Consider the following 20,563-nt stretch of genomic DNA (forward strand, 5'->3'; position numbering starts at 1 on the left):
TGGCTACATTTTGAAATCAGATGAGGAGCAAGGGGAGACATACTGCCATTCCACGTCTAAGAAATTCTGATATAACAGGTTTAGGCTGAGGCCTGGACAGGAAAACTTTAAGGACTGCCCAATGCTTCTCAAATCCAGCCACAATTAAACTCTGCTGATCTCAATAGTACTGACTGCATAACAGGGGTTCTGAAAATGCATGTCGCCTCATTACATGCTGCTGATTTGAGCCTTTGGCTCCATTTTGACATTGCGTGACACATAATAGGTACTCAGTCTATATGTGTTAACTGGCATCCTAGTAAATGTTTGATTAATGAATAAATTAATAAATAATTGATGATTTAACTAAAGTATAGAGGAGTTTAGAGGTGGCAGAGGTCAGCATGGATTGGTTTAGATAGGCAGACATAAGCTGAGCTTGAGGTCAACTTCTCCTTGTTATAGAATGTTCTGGAATTCTGGAACATCTAGGCTGGAATGGGCCATAGGGAGTGTCCAATTCAATGGTTCATAATATTTTCCTGCTCACAGACCCTTTAGAATTTGATGAAAGTTTTGAACACTCATCCCCTCCCCTCCAACCAAAAAGAAAACCAGTTATGTATTCAATTTGAGCAGGTTCAGAAGGCTCCTGGACAATGGTTTCCCAAGCTAAATTCCTAAGGTCCAGCTCAACATGTCCCTTGATAGGAAATGCAACTGATGCCCAGAGACAGTGAGTGATTACTCAAAGCAGAAGCTGAGTCAGAAAGTAACTGGGCTAGATCCTGGTCCTCTGATGCTGAATGTAGTTACCCATCTTCCTTTACATACCCACTGAGGATACAGTTAAGAGGATGAATTCATAGCTAATTATTTTGTGTTTTCTGCTCTATTCCCTTGATTTCTTAAACCTCACACACCATAAAATTCCAATAACTAATCTAATTCCACAGCTGGGCCGCTTCATTAAAAAGTGAAAATTGAAATTCTAGAACAACCAAGTCTTCCAAATCTGCCATATTTTCATGTGAACCTCTAAGAATAGAGTGGTGGGAAATGGCCTCACATAAATCAGAGAAACCCTGAAATGAGGTCCAGCCTGTGGTCAGTCCCCACCGCGGCCATCTCAACTGGTCCACATTTGTGAATACACACAGCTGAGGGCAAAAGTTGAATTCCATCCTCCCAGATGTCAAGATGAGTATCACCAAAAACAGCTGTGGCAGTCAGCTGGTCAGATGGTCAGGACAATATCTGGACTCAGAAAGCAATGGGGACAAATGAGATCAAAGGATTCATGGATTTTAGGAGTAGGAAAATAAACTGTTGTCTGCCTACCTGGCTAGGTGCGAGTCTTCTAGACTCATAGCAGACTGAACTATTTAAGAAGGGCTGGTTAATCTTGAAGAAGGCTTATTAACCACCTAAATCAAAGTCGGGCTCATTTTTAACATCAAAAGGACACTGCAGAGCAGGTTCCCGGTGCACCGGTTACCAACTCACCTGAGTCCAGTGAGACAGAACATTTTCATACACAACAAGTTACATGAAGTAGGTTTAGTACTTGCAGCAAAGGATAAGACAAGCCTAGGAGCCATTGTGTGCTGGCCCTGCAAGCTCAAGAAGGCTTCCAGGGCAGACAGAGTCTCAATGCATGTGTCCCACTTGCACTACAGCTGAGTGCCCCGAAATGCTGCCTGCTCTGGTTGACAAACCTCAGGGGAGACAGGACTCATTAGGCAAGTCTTTGAAGGTCATCCTGCTTCCCAGCAAGACAGAAACAAAGCTTGGGCTATCCTGGGCATTCCTCCCTAACTCAAGATGTTACATTCCCTAGAAGAAATAGAAACAGCCCAAACTCTTTCAGGCAGTTCCCCCATCTCAGTTGCCAACTCATTCTACAGTTATTCTGGAGAACTATGAGCAAGAAAGTAAGGAGATCTGGGTCAGTCCAAGGCCACTTGGAGAACTGTCCTGCAGACACAGATGCAATGTTTGAAGGATACAGAAGTGAATTCTCTAGCATCTGTTTCTTTCTCCTCCTCCTCTCTTCTGCTGCTCTTCTAGGAAGTCTTACCTGTTACCAGAAGTGAATTCTCTAGCATCTGTTTCTTTCTCCTCCTCCTCTCTTCTGCCGCTCTTCTAGGAGGTCCTTCCTGTTACCAGCACCTCCTACAGAGACCAAGGAAAAGAAGGAAATCTGATTTAATTATTAGGTTGTCTGTGAGAGCCATGAGAAAGAATTTGTGCTTTCATCCAAATTGACACTTGAGAACCTCAGGTTTATCTGACTTGAGAATGTCAGATAAACATGTCTTCTCCTAGTTGCTAACATATGCATATGCGTATATATATTTCTGTAGATATGTATTTTAACTCACTGTGTATGGCATTAAGACTCAAAATACAAAATCAAATGGTCAGACTCATGGTCTATATGGTCCATCTTGCCCAGGAAAGGGTCCGTAGAGCATTGTGAAAGAACATGGCAGATGCCATATTAATAACTTTGTCTCCCAAATGCCCCTAACAACTCAGTTATGCCAGTAATTATCTATGATCTCCATTTACTATTTTCAACCCTATTTTTAAGTTTTTCAATTTATCATTTTCAACAAGTGTGCCTTTTGAATAATTAGCTCCACAGATTTGTTGTCCCGTCTCACTTCCCTCATCACATGAAACTTGAGATTGGATTAATTAATAGTATACCGTACTCAATATGCCAGGGAAACTCAATATAATGTTAAGTACTTATAGCCACTCTGCAAGGTGGACACATGTCTCAGTTTACAACTAAGTATACCCTTCAATTGAAATAGCTGAGTTCCTAAACATGGCACTTAGACAAAGTGGAAATTTGTCATATGTTTTAAATATGAAAATTGTTTCTGCCAACTTGTTGACATATTTCCCTCCATCATGAGTATCAAAAGGTTATGACAAGATTCAGGCAGAAGGGCAAGTGCAAGTGATGCATGGTCTAGCGGGAGACCAGCAAATGTGAATTACAACCACACTTCACCTCTCAGATTCAAAGCCTTATCCCATCACTCGGTAAATGTATGGTGCTTTACTAAGAGATGTTAAATAATGCACCCAAGACCCTGACATTTCTAAGCTTTCATCAATCCCCTACCACAGCCAGAGCCAACATCTCTCTACAGGCCTAAGGCATCCCAGGCAAGTCCTTGGCTTTGTAAACACTAGCTAGGGATTTGGGGCCAAAGCTCAGCTTGACGTCTACCTGGCAAGCTGCCTATGCATGTGAGATGTGAGGAGGGAACAGTTTGCCCAGATTAGAGAAGGGTCTCAGAAGCCTGCCCTATGCCTGCTTCCCTCTCAGCCCTAACCCAGTTCCTTCCATCTTTGCAAGGGTAAGGTCATCCCACCAACTACATTAAAATGCACCATGAGGAAGAGAATTCCAAGAAAGCATTTACCCCTCATGGTTTCATGTAGATTTCCTGTTGTCCTCCTTCTTCTAAAATACCTCCCCTTGAGAGATGGCCTCATATGCATCCCTAAGCATTGATTTTTGTCCTTAACCCATATCAGAGCCCCTCTCCATGATGAAGATCCTGGAGTGTGTAGCTCCTGGAAATGGGTAGTCACCAACAGTGACATTCCATATAAAGATTTGCAGTAGGGACCTGAAAATGAATAAAATTTGCTTCCCCCCAAACATTGCTAGTAGCCGTACTTTTAAACCAGCCTTCACAGATAAAACAATTGGAGGGGTTGAGGAGCTTCCTGAGAACTAATTGTTTTACAGGTTTAAAATTAGTTTCCAGAAGGCACAGCAGAAAGAAATAAATCAGCAAATTAGCCACAATCATAGATTTTTCAAATTCTGCGAATTGATATCTAGCCTTCAGGCTGAGAAGTATTCTGCAAAAAAAGCAGCCATTCTTATAATCTTCTTTGCATAAAGAGTCTGATTCATCCACAAATAATAACAGGTAGGCATTTTCAGTCTAATTTTCTCATCCATTGAAGAGAGTTCCAAAACCTTCCTTTTACCAAAGTGTTTCTCCCTGATATTTATCTGATGTGAATGTAATAGGCTAATTAATGTAGGCACCTGAAGGAGATCTCAAGGGCCGAAAATATCTGAAATGTCTGAGGCTTCTGCTGGCTGCCCTGCCTGATAAGGATGCTAAGAGCATGTTAGTGACAAGCATCATTAGACATTCCTCACTTTGAGTCATTTTCATTCAGGCAGATGCAGAGGACCTTTCAGAAGGACAGACCACTGATTCCCTGTAATTTAAAGAAGAGAGCCACATTATACAGGTCTCTCATTTGAATTATATAAGACTCAGAGATAAGCATTTTCTGAGATAAGAGTAGAGGCCCATAATAGCCATAGAAGTATTTTCATGAAAGTGTTCTTATTTGCACACTTAGCAGCTGCTAGGAAAGACGTGAGCAGCCGTCTGGGGTCTAAAGTGAACCAGACTCCCAAGCTTAAAGGAAAGACTTGAAGGCAGAGCCACTGGGAAGGCTGGCCACTTATTACACACCGACATTAGTTATGCTGTTAATCTCCAGTCTTAGACCTATTGGTTCCAGGATCCTGCTGAGACCCAAATGAAGTAGGATGGGAACATTCTTAAGTATGCAATGCAAAAGGAAGAGTCACAAATGTGAGTCATTTAGGGTGACAACTTTTTCCTACTTGAAAACCAGAGCAGCTGGCAGAAAGGAAATTATTTTGAAATGACATCAGATGTGTGAGGCCATCCGACCCAGGAGAAAAGTAGCTTCCTCACTTGTGCACCAGTCAGGATTTCAGTGTGTCTCCTGAGTACTCGGGTACAGAGTTCCCGAGAGACCCTGAGGGTCCCAGTACCCAGCATCACAGCAGCATAGTTATGGAGAGGCCAAGTTATCCTCTTTCCTTTTCTTCCTTTTTTTCCTGTCTGCCCTCTAGTAGGAAAAGAACAGAGTTGACCCCTGACAAAATATAAAGAACAAGTGTGGGTACTGAAGGTGAGAAGAGCCTGCGAAAATATTGGCTAGGAGGCACCAATCAGAGATGGGTCCCCAGGAAATAATATGAAATGGGCAAAGAGCAAGGAGAACTGGGGCATGGAGAGGAACTGAGTCCATGCACAGTATGGATGAACACAAAGTGGGGAAGCCGAAGTCAGTCTTGATGTGCCAAGGGCAAGAGCAAGCAGGGACCCAAGAGCAAAGCATGGGGTGCAAACTAGAAATAACAGAAATAGATGCAAGAAACAACATGAGCAGAGGCAGAGAGAGAGACCTAGGCAATCAGAGACACAGCAGGGAGGGCCAAGCCCCGTGTTCATGGAGACCTCATGCTGCTGTTCCCATACAGCATGTGGGAAGATAATACAGCATGTGGGAAGATAATACAAGACAAGCTCGGGTGACTGCATAGAAATATCTAAAATCCCTAAATAATATGAGTGGAAAAGGTTGGGATTAAGGAGAAAGTTTTTCATTAGTCTGAACATTCATTCAACAGCTAAGCATTTTATGTTTTTACAAGGTGCTCCAACTTTAATTATCCTATTTGATTCTCATAAACAAGGGTGTATGTGAGAAGACAATTGTAATGGTTAATTTATGTGTCTACTTTCCTGGGTCACAAGTTGCCCAGATATTTGGTCAAACGTGTTTCTGTGAGGCTGTTTTTGCACGAGTAAAGGGGATTGGCTCCCTAGTGTAGGTGGGCCTTATCCCATCAGTTGAAGGCATGAATAGTAAGTACAAAAAGCCAACCCTCTCCCAGATAAGAGGGAATTTCTCCTGCCTGACTGTTTTCAAACTGGGTTGTTGGGTTTTTTCCTTCTTCAGACTTCAAATGAAGAATTGGCTTTCCTGGATGAGCTTAGGATAAGATCATGGATAGGAGCCAGGCGTAGTGGCTCATATCTGTAATCCCAAAACTTTGGGAGGCCGAGGTGGGTGGATCACCTGAGGTTAGGAGTTTGAGACCAGCCTGACCAACATGGCAAAACCCTGCCTCTACTGAAAATACAAAATTAGCTGGGCGTGGTGGTGGGCACTTGTAATCCCAGCTACTTGGGAGGCTGAGGCAGGAGAATCGCTTGAACTCAGGAGACAGAGGTTGCAGTGAGCCGAGATCGTGCCATCGCACTCCAGCCTAGGCAAGAAGGTCAAAACTCCATCCCCAAAAAAAAAAAAAATCATAGCTTTACTTTTTACTTAATAGACTTTACTTTGTAAAATAGTTTTAGATTTGCACAGAAATTAAACAGATAACACAAAGAGTTCCCACATACACCACCACAAACTGCTTCCCCTATCATCAACGTTTTACATTAGTATGCTGCATTTGCTAAAAGTAATGAACCAATAATGATATATTATTAACTAAAATGTCATACTTTATTCAGATTTTCTTAGTTTTTACCTAACTTCCTTTTTCTATTCCCAGAACTCATCCAGGATATCACATTACATTTTATTGTTGTGTCTCCTCAGGATTTTCTTGGCTTTGATGGGTTCTCCAACTGCTTTTTATGACCTTTGAGGAGTACTAGTCAGGTACACTGTCTAATGCCCTTCTATAGAGTTTTTTTCCGGTGTTTTCTCATGACATGGGATCTGCATTTTTGAGAAGAAGATTACAGCGTTAAAATGCCATTTTCAGCACATCATATGAAAAATACAAACTACTGACATGATTTATGGCTGCTGATGTTGACAATGATCATGTGGCTGACATCATGTTTGTCACAGTTCTTTACTGTACTCCTTTTTCTTCCCTTTTCATGTTGTACACTTTGAAAGGAAGTCACCGTGTGCAGCCCACACTCCAGGAGTAAAGCGTTGTATCCCTCCACCTTTAGGGTGGAGTAGCTACATAATTTATTTGGAATTATTCTGTGCAAGAGAATGGTCTATTCTCCCCATTTACTAATGCATTTGATCTTTGATTTATATCAATATATGTGCAAATGGATAGTCACATTATATTCTGGGTTATAACCCAACACTATGTTATAATTTCGTGGCTCACATTGTTTCAGCTTTGGTGATTGGGAGGTTTTTCCGTTGGTTCCTGTGCCCCTTTGACATACTACATTAATGAGTTGTTTTTGTTTTGATCACCTCCTTAATTTCTGATACTACAAGATGCTCAGGATTAACCTTGTGTATTTTCTGCCCCAGTCTTAGAATCAACCATTTCTCCCAGGAGACCTGGTTCCTTTTTGCTACTGGGGTATTTCTTTTGGAAACTCTCAGCTGACAGAAGAAATAAATTTGTGTATATTACTATCTATAAATATTTCTATGTGTAAACATTGGTATCTATATCAAGTTAAACATTATGGCTGACTAATGTCTCTAACTTTAATCCATTACCCTACCTGGATCATTCTAACCTCCTCCTCTTGCTTATCTGTAAATTCCCACAGCAACTATGAGAAACCTGGATCTCACCATCCAGCATCCATTTGTTTAATTGTTCACTTTCAGCATACATGTATAGCAGTATCAGAATTGTTAACCTGTAACCCTATAACAAACAACTTTATCAACTAAAGTACAGTGCTTATGTGCAATACCTTTTGTCTTTATTCTTAGTCTCTACTCACTTCCAAAATTACTTAGGTCAGCACCTTTATCACCCCTCCCTTCAGTAAGGTTGTTTCATACATTTGCAACACAATCAGAATCCCTCGTCAAACTACACATTCTTTCCTAGAATCCCCTAACCACGTACATTACTTCTTAATTGTATGCATTAAGGTTCACTCTTTATATTATAAAATTCTATGGGTTTGACAATTGTATAATGTCATATCCAACATTACAGTATCATACAGAATAGTTCACCCAGCCCCCCAACAAAAAAAGTCACCTGTGCTTCACCTATTTATCCCTCCCCCATTCCCCACTGGCAACTACTGATCTTTTTAACGTCTCTATAGTTTTGCCTTTTCCAGAGTGTCATATAGTTAGAATCTTACAGTTTGTCATCTTGTTAGACTGGCTTCTTTCACTTAGCAAAACAAATTTAAGGTGTCCCAATGTCTTTTCATTGCTTGATATCTCATTTTTATTGATTAATAATATTCTATTTTATGGATATACCACAGCTTTTTATCTATTCACTTATTGAAGGTCATCTTGATCACTTCCAGTTTGGGGCAATTATAAATGAAGCTACAATAAACATTTGTGGGCAGGTTTTTTTGGGGACAAAATTTAATTCAGATAAATGCCTAGGATCAAGATTGTGGGATCACATGGTGAGACTATTTTTAGCTTTGTAATAAACTGCTAATCTATCTTCCAAAGCAGCTGTATTATTTCGCATTCTCACCAGCAATGAATGAGTCTCTGTTGCTCTACATCCTCACCAGCATTTGGTATTGTCAGTTTTCTGGACTTTAGCCATTCTAATAGATACATAGAGGTATATCATTGTTGTTTTAGTTTGAAATTCCCTAACCACAAATGATATCAAACATAAGAGTTATTTGTATATTTTGAATAGAAGTCCTTTACCAGATGTGTGTTTTGCAAATATTTTCTTCCAGTTGGTGCTTTGTGATTTTATTCTCTTAACAGTGTCTTTAAAAAGAGCAAAGTTTTTAAATTTTAATAAAGTCCAACATCATTTTTTTCATGAATTGTGCTTTTTCTGTTGTATCTAAAAACTTAATGCCAAACTCAAAGTCATATAGATTTTCTCCATACTATCTTTCAGAAGTTTTTAAATTTTGCTTTTTATATTTAGGTATATGACTTATTTTAAATTAATTTTTGTGAAAGGTACAAAGTCTGTGTCTAGATTCATTTTTTGTTTGTGGATGTCTAATTGTTCTAACATCATTTAGCGTTGAGTAAATGATTTCTTTTCTCCATTGAATTTCTTTGCTCCTTTGTCAAACAACAGTTGACTGTATTTGTGTGGCTCTATTTCTGGGCACTCTGTTCTCTTCTATTTATTTATGTATGTATTCTTTTGCAATACCATGCCATCCTAATTATTATAGCTTAATAGTAGGACTTGAAGTCAAATAGTATCAGTCCTCTTTGTTTTTTTTTCAGCTTTATTGAGGTATAATTAACAAAAAAACTGTATATATTCAAAGTGTATAATAGGATGTTTTGATATACACATATATTGTGCAATGGTTACCACAATTAAGCTAATTAACATACACATTACTTCACAGTCCTTTTTGTTTATGTATATGGTGTTAATACTTAAGATCAACTCTCTTAGCACATTCCAAGTATACAATAATTAACTATAGTCATCATGCTGTACATTAGCTCTCCAGAACTTATTCATCTTATAACCAAAAGTTTGTACCCTTTGGGGCAAATCTCCCCATTTTCCCTAACCACCAAACCCTGGTAGCTACCCTTCTACTCTCTGTTTAAAGTTCTACTTTTTCAGATTCCACGTGTAAGTGAGATCATGCAGTATTTGTCTTTCTATGCCTGGCTTATTTTTCATAGCATAATGTCCTCCAAGGTTCACCTGTATTATTGCAAATGACAAAAATTTGTTTTCTTTTTTGGGCTAAATAGTATTTTATATATATATGGCATATGTGAGATACATATGTCTCACATTTTCTTTCTCCATTAATCCACCGATAGACATGTAAGTTGTTTTTATGTATTGGTTATTGTGAATAATGCTGCAATAAACATGAGAGTGCAAATAGCTCTTCAACATACTGATTTTGTATCTTTTGCACATATACCCACTTGTGGAATTACTGGATCATATGGTTTTTCTATTTTTAATTTTTTGATGACTCTCCATGCTGTTTGTCATAATATCTGTAACAATTTACATTCCCAACATTTAAGAGTTCCACATTCTCACCAGCACTTCTTATCTTTTGACTTTTTTCCACATTCTCACCAACACTTCTTATCTTTTGACTTTTTTATAACAACCATCTTAACAGGAGTGAGCTTATATCTTGTTTTGGCTTTAATTTGCATTTCCCTGATGATTAGTGATGCTGAGCACCTTTTTGTATACCTGTTAGCCATTTCTGTGAAATGAAAATGTCTACTAAGGTCCTTTGCCCATTTTAAAATCGAAGTCTTTTTTTCAGGTGGGGGTTTTGGTTTGGGTTTTCCTTTTTTATTCCTATTGAGTTGCATGAGTTCCTTATATATTTTGGATATTTACCCTTTATTGGGTATATGTTTGCAAATATTTTCTTTCATTCGGTTTGTTGCCTTTTCACTTTGATTATTGTCTTTGCCATGCAGAAGTTTGTTTATTTGATGTAGTCCCACTTGTTTAGTTTTGCTTTTGGTGTCTGTTTTTCATCATATTAAAAAAATCATTGCCAAGACCAATGTCATGGAGCTCTTCCCCAGTTTTCTCATAGGAATTGTATAGTTTCAGATCTTATGTTTAAATCTTTAATTCATTTTGAGTTGATTGTTATATATAGTACAAGATAAAGATCCAATTTCACTTTTTTGCAAATGGATATCCAGTTTTCCTAACACTTTATTGGAGACACTATCCTTTCCCCCACTGTCTATTTTTGGAGACTTTGTTGACTATTAATTGACCATATATGTATGGGTTTATTTCTGGGCTCTCTATTCCATTTTTCTAAGTATATGAGTTTATGCCAGTACCATACTGTTTTGACTACTACAGCTCTGCAATATAATTTAAAGTCAAGAAGTGTGATGCCTCTAGCTTTGTTCTTCTTGCTCAAGATTGCTTTATCTATTCAGGATCTTTTGTTGTTCCATATGAATTTTAGGATTTTTTAAATCTATTTCTGTAAAAAATATCATTGAAATTTTGACAGGGATTGGGTTGAATCTGTAGATGACTTAGGGTAGTATGGATATTTTGACACAATATTGATTTTTCTGATATCTTTCCATTTGTGTTAGCTTCTATTTCTTTCATCAGTGGTTGATAATTTTAAGTACACAGATCTTTCATCAGCTTGATTAAATTTATTACTAAGTATCTTATCTCTGTGATACTATATAAATAATATTGTTCTTTTAAATGTCTTTTTCAGATTTTGTATTGTTAGTATCTAAAAATGCAACTTATTGATTTTTTTATCCTGCAACTTAACTTGTTTATTAGTTCTAACAGTTTTTTGGTAGTGTATTTAGGATTTTCTACAAATCGAATTATGTCAGCTGCAAACAGAGACCATTTTACTTCTTCCTTTCTGATTGGCATGGATTTTATTTCTATTTTTTGCCTAATTGCTCTTACTAGGACTCCAGTACTATGTTGAATAGAAGTGATGAGAGTGGACATTCTTGTTATTGCTCTTAAGGGAAAAGTTTTCAACTTTTCACCATTGAGTATGATTCTATTTTTTCTCTTTAGTATTGTGTGGCTATTCTAGGCTTTTGCCTTTCTATATAAACTTTAGCAACCATTTATCAATATCCACAAAATAGCTTTATTGGACTTTGACTGAAATTGCCTTAAATCCATAGGTCAAATTGGAAAGAATTCACATCTTAATAATATAGAGTCTTCTAATCTACAACCACAGAACATTAATTTAGATCTTCTTTTATTTCTTATCAGAGTTTATAGTTTTCTTCATATTTTGAACATATTTTGTTTTATAACTAAATATTTCTTCCTCTTTATTGGCACTAATGTAAATGATATTGTGTTTTGAAATTTCAAATTCAAGTTGTTCATTTTTGACATATAGGAAGTCAACTGACATTTGTATATTAACCTTGTACCTTGTGACCTTTGCTATAATTGCTTATTAGTTCCAGGAGTATTTTGCTGTTGTTGTTGACTCTTTGGGGATTTTCTACGTAGACAGTAATGTCATCTATGAACAAAGACCATTTGATTTCTTCCTTCCCTATCTTTATGCATTTTATTTCCTTTTCTTGTTATATTACATTAGCTATGACTTCTGGTAGATGTTGAATTGAAGTGCTAACAGGGGACAACCTCTCCTTCTTCTCAATTTTAGTGTTAAAGCATCCAGTTTTTTACCACTAAGTATGTTTAGAAGTAGTTTTTTATCAAGTTGAGGAAGTTCCCCTCTATCTCTACTTTGCTGAAATTTCTTATCAAAAATGGGTGTTGGATTTTGTCAAGAGCTTTTGCGGGATTGATTGATAAGAACATACGATTCTTCTTCTTTAGTCTGTTTATGTGGTAGATTAAAATAATTGATTCTTAATTTTGAATGTTGAACTTGCCTTGTGTGCCTGCCTGGAACAAATCCCAGTTGATTGTGACGATAATTATTTTTATACATGTTGGATTTGAGATTCTATGGCTTTTTCAACAGATCAGATAATAGTGACTAGTCTCATTCTTCCAGGTATTAGAATGTTCAGGTCAGTATTATTTAAAACTTTTTTTCTTTTAGTATTACAATACTAAAACTTCAATTGTTCATTGTATCAGAAACTTCTTATCTCCCCAGTTTGTACCTGCCCCAGACTTAGAAGTCAGCAGTAGGAAGGAGAGGATTGGTAAGAAATGTTGTATTCTCCCCATCATCTCCTTCCTTACCCAGTAGCTGAAATTTGTAGCCACTCCTAGGTTGGACTGGGGGAGGGAGAAAAGGAAGAAAGCACAGTTTACATGGCTGAGGCAGTTGTGATGGGCCTGGAGGTTTCTGGATGTTTCACATTGAGCAACTGCTGATTCTTTCCCTAATGAGGCATTTCGAGGGTTCTCCAGAGAGCAAATTCCCTGCTAGGAGGTCTCCTAGCTGCAGGTCCCTTGCTATGGATTATATCTCCTCTGACAATCCACTTCTGATGCCCCCTCAGTCTCTGGGTCCCTATGGTCCTTCCTTCCCTTGGGGTTGCCTCATTCCTCCTCATGGTCCCCTTGAGTAGGATCCTTTTTCAGGAGACTGCTGTGCTTCCCTCCTAATTGGTCCACACCAGACCTGCAGGGAACATGTCTATACACATCCTTGCCCCACCAAAGTGCAGGGTGTTTCCAATGCGAACTTGACTTTCACTTAAGGGATGCAACTGTAGGTTTTATCAGGTATAATTTAGGTATCTTTTCTTATATCCTCTGATTTCAAGGGGAATACGAAAAGTTTTCCAAGCAGCTCTTTAAAGTTTGACTTAAGGTGAGGCGAACCCTTTCACCCCACCTCATCTACTTTCAGTCAAGATGTGGGGTCTGTAGAAGGCATGCTGATGACTCTTTCCTCATGAATTCCTAGCTCCCTCTTGCATGGCTTAGAGGTGTGTGATGAGCTAATGAAGGCAAATCCTTCTTTCATCATCTCTATTAAGTGAGTATCTCCTATCCCCAAACTGACACTCTCCAAACCTCAGAAATAGGGGGTGGAGGAAAGACAATGAGAATCCAGAGATAGATGCTACAGGGTGGAGATGGTTTTTCCCTAAGGAAAGTGAATATTCCTACCATCGATCTTTCTAAAAAGAAGTCAGTTCTGTGGCAGGAAATGAATAGTCCTAAAGTGGGACTTAGACTGGGGAAAGGGGAAAACTTTGCTCTCTGGGCTTCAGGGCTGTTAGGACTGGAACTTTACAGTGCAGACACCACAGAGGATATTAGGAAGGCCAGCAGCTGGGCCAAGGAGGGCCTTGCTCACCTGTGGAAAAGATGGTCTCTGTTTATAGACCCTCCAAGAGGGACCTCATCTGCTAAGAGCTCCTAGTGATGACTGAGTTGATGACCATTCCAAATACTGTATCTAAGCCTCCAATTATCAAAAGTAACCTGACCTTGGCTGTGTGGTGGGGAAACCAGAGAAAGAGCTACCCTTTGCTTGGAAAAAGATGGTAGCAAGGAAAGCAATAACCCCTCTCTGCCCACTGCCCCGTCATCTCAGGCCAGATGGGTGGTGGTAGCAGGGGGCACTGTGGAGGCAGCAGCAGCAAAGGCATGGCTTGGCAGCCCAAGAGGGGCCACAGCTGGGGACACAGCAAGCAGCAAGCTGTTTCTGAGGTCTCATGAGACAAGGCTGGGAAGGATTCTCAGGAATCACCCACAAAGGTGTGGCTGGCACTCAATCTTCTTCTGCATATAACTAATGGAAATGTGGCCTCGTTTATGAGCAAATGTGGACCTACTAGTTACAAGAATAGAGGAGTCAGAAACTTTAGGCCAGAGTCAAGGACATAGTAAAAAACAATGTGGACTAGATTAAGTTTGGGATTTCCCCAGGGAAATCATTATCAACTTCTGTCTACCTTTTCTATGGTGATTAGCAGTAAAGCTCTAAAAGAAAAAACAGCTTCTGCAGTGGTCTTTGGTGTGGCAATAAAAGGGAAAGGGAAAATTGAGGAGAGAGCATATTGGTATTCATCAGTTTTGCAGAGAAAAAGAATTCCAAGGGATAGAGGAAGCAGCAACTTCATCACAGAAGAAAGGAAAGTAGCTGCCCTTAAGGCAGAGAAGGAGAGTGTGAAGAGGGCCAGGGCCTGAGGAGACATCCTATATCCTCCAAATAGAAGCAAAAGTGAACACCCTTACTCCTCCTCCAAAATTCTGAGTTTTGCAATCGAACACTTCAGAGTTAGTAACCTGCAGAGATTATTAGCTGTGTGGCTTCGGGTAGTTTCCCTCTGAGCCTCAGCTTCCTCATCTTTGAAATGCAGCTCACATTCTGTCTACCTACCATTGGATTATTCCAGAATTAAATGAGATAAAATACGTAAAACACACAGAACAACGTGCACACTAAGCAAAAGGTAATTTTTAAAGAAAATCTCATTCTATTCAGTATGCCCTAGAGATAACATTTATTTCCACACAGTGCATTAATCCATGCTATTAATGAAGATCCTGAGATATCAACAAAGAGTTAGAAGCTTTAAAGTTTGGCACTTAAAGGAGCCTGAGCTGGGCATGGTGGTTCACGCCTGTAATCCCAGCACTTTGGGGGGCTGAGGCAGGTGGATCACTTGAGGTCAGGAGTTTGAGACCAGCCTGGCCAACATGGTGAAACCCCATCTCCACTAAAAATACAAAAATTAGCTGTGCATGGTGGAGGGCACCTGTAATCTCAGCTACTCAGGAGGCTGAGACAGAAGAATCACTTGAACCCGGGAGGTGGAGGTTGCAGTGAGCCAAGATCACACCACTGCACTCCAGCCTGGGCAACACAGTGAGACTCCATGCCCTACCCCACCAACTGTAAAAAAAAAAAAAAAAAAAAAAAAAATTCTGCTATAGATTTCCAGAAAACGCACTTATTTTGGAGGTGTTTCAAATGGTGACAAATTATTTAACAGCCCTCTCATCAAGGGGTGGGTCTATGTGCCCCTCTCCTTGTGTCTTTGCAGGCTTATAGTTACTTGAACAAAGTCTCACGGAGGTGATGCTATATGTCTGTGAGGCTGGCACATCAAAGGCCATGCAGCTTCTGCCTACTTCTCTTGGGATACTCACTGTGGGGGAAGCCGGCCAACATGCAAGAAGCCCAGCTGTCCTGAAACCACCATGCTGGAGAGGCCACTCATAGGCAGCACTACAACAGCAGTAACAAGAACACTTGTGTAGAATATCTCATTTGCCTATAGTGGGGGATAGACTTAATGTGGCCTGATGAGTATTCTCATCAGACCATAATAAAAAATTGCCTGCAAGATTAAGAAACCCAAGAACCCAGTGTTTCCAGATTCTTCCCAGGTTTCCCTAACCCCCATTTGTTCAGTGAATTCAGAATCCAAAAAATAAAACAAGCCTCTTCTTCATCCCCATTTCTGTCACCTGCTCGACTGTTTTGATGTTGATGAGCAATAATTCTATGTTTCTCATGTTCCTCTAAGTGCGATGAGTGGCTCTCATCCTTCAAACCAGGACAGAGCACCTGTGCCCACGGCAGGTGGGACTGTCATCTGCAGGAGCCCTGCGGCCTGGCAGTCACAGGCCTCCCTCCATCAGCGCAGCAGTCCCTCTGTCAGCATCCTTCTGCATAGAAAAAGGATCATTGTAGGGAGAATTCATGAGCCACCAATTTGTCAATAGTCATGCCTTTGAAAGGAGGAGGGTGAGGGCGGGGAGAAGAAACACAAATCCCATTTTTTAATCCGCTGGGGTTTGATGTCTGTTTCACTGCTAAGATTTTTGAGAGATAGAGAGTGCCTGAGAAAAATACTATTGCAGAGGGAGAAGAGTGCGATCGGTTTCCATAGCAACTTCGCAGATAAGAGCAATCGTTCTACCCAGTCTGGAGGGAGTATTAAGACTGAAATGGGCTCAAAATAAGCACTTTTATGACTTTATCTTTTCCTTAAGTATTTAATTTTAATGTAACTTGCACTTGCTTGTTTCACATATTCTAACTCTTACCATGCGGAGTGGTTCCCCATGATCACCTGTTTTGGGGACCTCATGAAATGCAAAACTACACTTTGATACCTAATATATTATACTCTGCTAAAAGACAGGAGCATAAAATTTGCAGCGTAAGTGTATCTTAGGGAGTCTAGTCCCAAGAGTCAAAGCGACTTGCCTTGTCATTCTTGAATGAGTACTTGAAAGCTTAGTGTGCTCACTTCACCTACCTGAAAATGACTCAGTTGATAACTTCCTATTTCATGGACCCGTTGTGAAGAATGAGACAAAGTATGTTAAAAAGATTTGTAAAGTACAAAACACTGCCAATCTAAAGAGCAGAAGTAGTGGTAACAAGAGCAGAATCAGTAGTAGTAACAGTAGCAATATAATTATTAATATTGGCAGAACCAGCATCTAGATCTCCTGAGTTTACCACTCATGCTGGTTTCTTTCTACCACTCCCCTCAATACTGAAGTCAAGTCCTCTTAATAAACCTTGAATGCCACAGAATCTACCCAAACAAAGACTTAGTTTATCCCAGTCAGAACTGCTCAGGGATCAGACAAAGTGACAAAGAGTAAAAGAATCAAAGTACAGTAAGGTACTGCCCACCTCCCCTGCCGTTTACTGTTCTCAGAATCTTTTCTGTTGTTATCAGTACTTAGCTCTACTCAAAGAGTGCTTTAAACATGGCAGCTGTTATGACCCGAGGAACGCAAAACAGAATGGGAGTGGGGCAGAGGGAGAAAGCAAATAGGGATGAACAAGAAGTAGAGGCTGCATGTGCACAGCCAATGCTGAACACACAAATTTTATATTTAAAAATATATAACTTATATATGTGCTATGTCTATAAATGTATGTCTTTTGTTTTAGGTTTTTCCACTAGAATCCATACAATGTCGAACTTCAAAGTTATCACCATGGGAGGCTATGGTCTGAGGCTTGAACATTTCAGTGTTGCTATTTTAAAACTGACTTCAGAACTAAAAATTAAATTATGTTTCTTTAGAATTTAAAACTGATAATGACCAAAATGGTTATCTCTCGTATTCCTCAAATCATTCACCAAATGTGGCCTTGAACTACTTTTGATTGTTCACAGAAATCACATTCTTCCTTAACATATGAAAAGTCACCATCACTGAAGATTAGTAGAAACATGTGCTCTGAACGCAGCTAATTCCTACAGGAGCTTGAAACTGCCCTGGGCAATAAGTATATTATGGGAATAAATCCAAGTTGATTACTTTGAAGTAGAGAAAGCTTATCTGGATGTAAAAGTCCCAGGATATTTGTGTTTAAAAATTAATTATACTACTTCATAGTAAGAACTCCACTCATTCACTTATTCATCAATTTGTTCATTCAACAAGTAATTTATCCCCTACTTTGCTGGAATATATAAATAAGACTTATCTTTATGCTAATGATTTTCAAAGTTTTATGTTCATTCTCAACTTCTCCTTATATTTTAGGTCAATGTTTCTATCTGCCTCTGCAATCTCCACCTTGATGTTTCGTAGACACTTCAGACTTTATATGTGAAACTTTACATATAGCCTCATCAACTTGGGGACAAAAAAGTTTCTTTTTTTTCTTTTTTTGTTAATCAATGGAGTGTCAACCTGTTGTTATCAATAGGAAGTCGAAGTGCTCCCTCTCTAAAGACCAGCATTTACCATGATTCTTGGAGATCCCGAGTGTATTTGTCAGTTCTCACACTGCTGTAAAGAAATACTTGAGACTTATAAGTCTCAAGTATTATAAGACTTATATGAGACTTATAAGTATCAACCACTTATAAGAAAAGAGGTTTAATTGGCTCAGGGTTCTGCAGGCTGTACAGGAAGGATAGTGGCCTCAGGGAGCTTTTACTCAAGGCAGAAGGCAAAGCAGGAGCAAGCATCCCACATGGTGAAAACAGGAACAAGGAGGTGCCACACACTTTCAAATGACCAGATCTTGCAAGAACTCACTCACTATCATGGTAAAAGCACCAAGGGGATGTACTAAACCATTCATGAGAAATCCACCTGCATGATGCAATCCCCTCTCACCAGGCCCCACCTCCAACACTGATAATAACAAATTCAACCCGAGATTTGAGTGGGGACGCATATCCCAACTATATTACTGAGGCCTTTGTCAGACCCAAGGGATCAATGTGGCTTCCAAATGCCAAGTAGAAAGAACTTGAAGATTTAATTTGCCCGCCCTCACCCTTGCTTGTCTGACACCCACAACACAAGTCAATCCCACCTAATTTGCAATCAAAGCCACAGAATAAATGCTGATTCCACACAGGTCAGTGGTGATTTGACTTGAGTCATGTTCTGGGACATCCTGATTGTGTGTTATGCACCAAAGTGGTGCTCTTGGCTTAAATTAGGGTTCCAGCCTGCCTTACCATGTCCTCCCATGTTCAACAAGTAGCTAAAACCAGAAAGCAGCCCAGCATGGCCTGCCAAGGTCTATTGGCCTCAGCCACTCTAGGCAGCCCAGACCCCTCTCTCGTGGTGTTTCTCTCCAATGTGCTGTCACTGTGTCCTTCACCACCCTCTCCTTTGTATTCAAGGAGCATCTTTAAATGCTGGTAGTATGTCAGTGCTCTGACCTACACATTTCCTCACTGCACTCAGAACTCAGGATTTTGAGCACTTGCTCCATAGCAGGCACAATCATTCTGATAAAACTGAATCACTACCATCAAGAAACCTAGAGTTCAGAGGATATGCTGATAACTTAAACAGTAAATAAACATGCTAGGCACTTCAGCAAAGAAGCTGCTGTGAAAGCGAGAGGAGGGACGTCTATGTATTTCAACTACCTAAGAGTTTTCCTGAGGCCTGACTTTATTGCTCCTCTTTTGTTTCAAACCTTTAGGCTTGTGGTCTTTGAACAAAGCAATTGAGGAAAATGATCGGATACATCAGAGTCGTTTCCCTAAACCAGCAAACTTGTAGGGATTCCTGTAGCGTTCAGGAAAGGAAAACCATGCTGTGAGCTTGTTTTCCCCTTTCCTGGAGCCTTCCACATTCTCCTCCCTAGCTCCTTTCCTTTCCCTGTGAAATAATTTAATTGTATATGAGCAAAAATGGCTTGTCAAAACCTAGCACACATAGGGTTGATAGCTCCTGTGGGGAATTTGACATGGGCAAAGGAGCTACTGGTTAGACAGAGAGAGTGGATTAAATTTCTGTACCCATAAGCATCTTTGCATCAGCAAATTTTGAATTGTCAGCTGCCAGGTGGTAGAATGCTGGCTAATTGGGGGGAGGCAAACATCTGCAAAATGAACTTGATTCAAATGGACATGAGGTTGACACCATTTTATAAAAAAAAAAGTATCACTTTAATTTTTTCTCTATATGCTGAACCTGCTTCTTTGGTCACATTCAAATTTTTAGAACAAGGGAAGCTCAGGCCTGATACACATGCACAAATATATGCAGCCTCTCCCACAGCATCTTCAGAGATATCAGAAGATTGTATCCAATATCTTCAGGAAAGGGAGGAACACCAGCCCCATTCACCAAGACACAACAAGAGAAGCTCAGTACAAAACTACCATGTCCCGGGCCCTTACCATGGTTTGAGAAATATTGCAAGGATAAGGAAGGTGGTAGAAGATGGACAATCAGATTGGAGAAGAGTAAAATCAAAGACGCATCATAATAAGGCAATGTAGGTGGCTGATCATGGCATGTCATTTAAGAGACAACTTGACAAGAAATACTGCTCAACAATTGGATGTTGCTGAAGAGGGTAAATGGGATTTTCATTGCATTGGATTGACTTCCTCATTAGAAAATAAAGACATGTGTCTGCAAAACTGCCAGTACAGAGAAATACATGATCCAATTGTTGGAACTGCTGCATTGCCATGGGTTGGAATATCAAATTACTTAGCTGGTCACCTTGCAAGACCTTGAAAAAGCAATGAAGCATATAGAAAAGCTTCTGAGAAAGGGAGGTGACAGCTATGACCTAGAAAAGGGTACAAAAAGAGAGAGGTGATCCTGTGGGGTCAATTCTCATTCAGTCTCTTATTCATCCAACAAACATTTCCTGACGTCTTACCAGGTCCCAGGCACTACAGATGGGAATACAAAAATGAACCAAGCCCTTAATGAAGGTACAAGCATAACTGTGTGTGCACGAAATGTGCAACTCTGTAAGGGAGAAAGCAGACCCATTAACATCCAGATGTATTGCAAATGTGAAAAGTGCCCTCACATGAGAATACACCTAAAGCAAAGGCATCAGAGACACAGGAACAGTTAATTCTG

At 39.7% G+C, this 20,563-nt stretch overlaps 1 long non-coding RNA gene across 1 annotated transcript in view; it reads right to left on the reverse strand.

Moving 5' to 3' along the window:
- Positions 1 to 1,651: 1,651 nt before the first annotated feature.
- The window catches only part of LOC134756638 (uncharacterized), a 194,076-nt gene continuing 175,164 nt past the window's right edge, over positions 1,652 to 20,563 (reverse strand). The window contains exon 3 of the long non-coding RNA XR_010129560.1: positions 1,652 to 2,157. This is a non-coding gene — a long non-coding RNA (uncharacterized lncRNA). The remainder of the gene's footprint in view (positions 2,158 to 20,563) is intronic.

Source organism: Gorilla gorilla, chromosome 11 (assembly GCF_029281585.2).
Source record: "Gorilla gorilla gorilla isolate KB3781 chromosome 11, NHGRI_mGorGor1-v2.1_pri, whole genome shotgun sequence".
NCBI classification, from domain to species: domain Eukaryota; kingdom Metazoa; phylum Chordata; class Mammalia; order Primates; family Hominidae; genus Gorilla; species Gorilla gorilla.